The sequence below is a fragment of the Pseudorasbora parva genome, chromosome 10, assembly GCF_024679245.1.
Source record: "Pseudorasbora parva isolate DD20220531a chromosome 10, ASM2467924v1, whole genome shotgun sequence".
Classification (NCBI taxonomy): domain Eukaryota; kingdom Metazoa; phylum Chordata; class Actinopteri; order Cypriniformes; family Gobionidae; genus Pseudorasbora; species Pseudorasbora parva.
In genome coordinates this window covers 35,524,022-35,526,897 of record NC_090181.1, presented here as the reverse complement: position 1 = coordinate 35,526,897, position 2,876 = coordinate 35,524,022, and the positions used below count along the sequence as shown (strand labels likewise).

Below are 2,876 nucleotides of genomic sequence, written 5' to 3'. Positions count from 1 at the left end.
GAATATGCCGGATACAAATTAAATGTAACAAAAACCCAAATCCTTATGCTTAATTGTAAACCTAACAGGGAACTCAAACAAAGCTATGATATTAATTGGGAGGCGAAAAGTCTAAAATATCTAGGTGTAAATTTAACTAAAGACTTAACAAAATTGTATAGAGCTAATTATGATTCAATCACTAATAATATAAAGACTGACATTGAGAGGTGGTCCACGTACCCCACACTGTAAAAAACTATTTAGAAAAAAAGTTACCTGGTTGCCTTAAAATTTTGAGTTCATTGAAATTAAAATTTTGAGTTAATACAATGAACATTTTTTTGAGATTCGACAACCGTTATCCAAATATTATAAAAAGATTTTGTAAGCATATTGGATGCAGTGAAACATACCAAATAGTGCTATTTTCATGATTTATCAACTTTTTTATGTGGTTCAAATACAATACAATTTTGATTTTCTATTTATTAAACAAATTTCCTTCATTGTATCAACTAAATGTTTTTTATTTCAATAAACTCAAAATTTTAAGGCAACCAGGTTACTTACTTTTTTAAGTTAAACCAACAAAAACCAACCAATTTTTTTTTACAGTGCATGAGCTTCAGGAATAGGATAAGAGGAATAAAAATGAATGTCTTACCACGCTTGTTATATTTGTTTCAATCCCTACCAGTGGAAATCCCCCCAAAGCAATTCTCTGAATGGGACAAAGTAATATCCAGGTATATATGGGGAGGTAAAAAACCCAGAGTGCGCTATTCACTGTGTTCGCTTCTTTATAACACCTAAAATCAAAAGCAAACAAGTCTCCAGACAACAGGTGTGCTGGAGACAATGTGGGCAGTTAGAAGCGGATCACACACATATCTTTTGGAGCTGTGAGAATATTCAATCATTTTGGGAGGAGGTACAGGGAGTTATGTCTGAAGTGTTTGGATATAAAATACCTAGAACGTCTCTATTTTTACTTATGGGAATATTAAAGGTACAGTGCCTAAAAGTGATCAATATCTATGTAAGATTTTTCTTGCGGCTTGAAAAAAGACTATAACTAGGAATTGGCTTAAAGATACTACTTTGAACTGTATACAGTGGTTTGGAATTATTGAAGAAATCCGGGTTATGGAAGAACTTACATATATTTTAAAGATGAAGAAAAATACTTTCAAAAAGGGACTGGGAAAAGTGGTAGATATATAAAGAACATAGGTATCCTTAGCTAAGTAAACAGTATTTGTTATAGGAATGATTAACCTTGCTTGTTTGGCTGAATTGTTCTGTTTTTGTTTATTTATTTTTTTATTTTATTTTATTTATTTTATTTTTCCTTCTTAATTTGGGGGTCAGTACATGTAATTGCATGTATAAATACATTGATGTTTAAGAACATATTCTGATACGCATTTATACGTTTACATTTGTGAACGCTGTATTACATATATTTGATATGTATAAGTAATTTTTTCCCCTTTTGTTAATATTGTGTTTTATGTTCATTATAAATTTTGTAAATGAGAATAATAATAAACATAAAGTATAAAAAAAATTATTCAGTATTTAATATGTTTACTTGAATATTTAGTTCACCATAAAATAAAAATTCTGTCATTATTTACTTTCCCTCAACTTCCAAACCTGTATGAGTTTCTTTCTTTCTGCTGAACACAAAAGAAGATATTTTAAAGAATGTCAGTAACCAGACAGTTGATGGTCCCCATTGACTTCAACAGGCAAAAAAATACAAGTTGGAGCGTAAATGATGACCAAATTTTCATTTTAGGGTGAACTATTCTTTTAAGCAACATCAGGGAACCAATAAATATTACCTTAAAGTCTCAGGGGGTAATTCTTGTAAATCATTTACATGCAAGGGGTTCGGCTGACAAAATAGTTTAGGAAGCTCTGGTCTAGTTGAAGCTGAGGAGAGGAGCAGTTACAAAAGAACTTCTAGCTGTTGGTATTGCTGTAGAGAGAAAAAAGCCCCTCGATCCCCCTCTGGAGGTGAAAGGAAGAATGACGAGACTGAGCTGTCCTTTTCCTCTGCCGCACTTAAAGCAGAGAGAAAGCAAAATGGAAGTCAATAAAATAAATGTGACAGGATAAAGGAACAAGCAACAGAGCTAAGATATGGTAAAGTGTATTAGCTGAGCAGTGAAGATTAAGCAAAAGCTTACAGCACCTGGTATTCCCAGGCGGTCTCCCATCCAAGTACTAACCAGGCCCGACCCTGCTTAGCTTCCGAGATCGGACGAGATCGGGCGTGCTCAGGGTGGTATGGCCGTAAGCGGAGGCTGCAGTCAGTAGTGAGCTATTTAAAGAAGGCACACCAGCAGCAACCCCTGCAAAGCTCAGACTGCATTGTTTTCATACATTTTTTCAAAAAAGATTCTTGAAATTCTTTAAAATGTAAACTCAGTTCACAGCATTTTCATGCCATAATATTGATATACTTCAACTTCCGATAACACCAGAGCAACAGCCCCTCTCACCGGACATGTCATTCCTCTCTCCAGCATCCCCGCATCTGGGCTTCTCAGAGAAAATGGAGGAACTGATTTTTGTTGGAACTAGACTATCACACTCAATTGCTGCGAGCCCCCAGATATCAACCAAAAAGCGTCGAGCCCCACAACCACCAAAGCCTGTGGGCCCAGCTCCCCCTCCTCCTGTGAGATTTCTTCGGTCACAACCCCAGGGCCCACACCCTCCTCCATCTGTTGGTCCTAGGTGAACCAAAAACATCTGATTCCAGCTCTCAGTGATGTGTTTTGGGTCCCCGCTATGATAACAGTAACTTTATCAAATGTTTACAAAACAAGGGGGAACCCAGTGTGCCTGCCTCTTTCTCTATCTCTGTTCTGTTACGTGAA

At 36.0% G+C, this 2,876-nt stretch overlaps 1 non-coding gene across 1 annotated transcript; it reads right to left on the bottom strand.

Moving 5' to 3' along the window:
• Positions 1-2,173: 2,173 nt before the first annotated feature.
• LOC137091698 (5S ribosomal RNA) lies at positions 2,174-2,292 on the bottom strand. The gene has a single exon (XR_010908139.1). It is a non-coding gene; the product is annotated as a 5S ribosomal RNA (ribosomal RNA).
• Between the last annotated feature and the right edge of the window lie 584 nt (positions 2,293-2,876).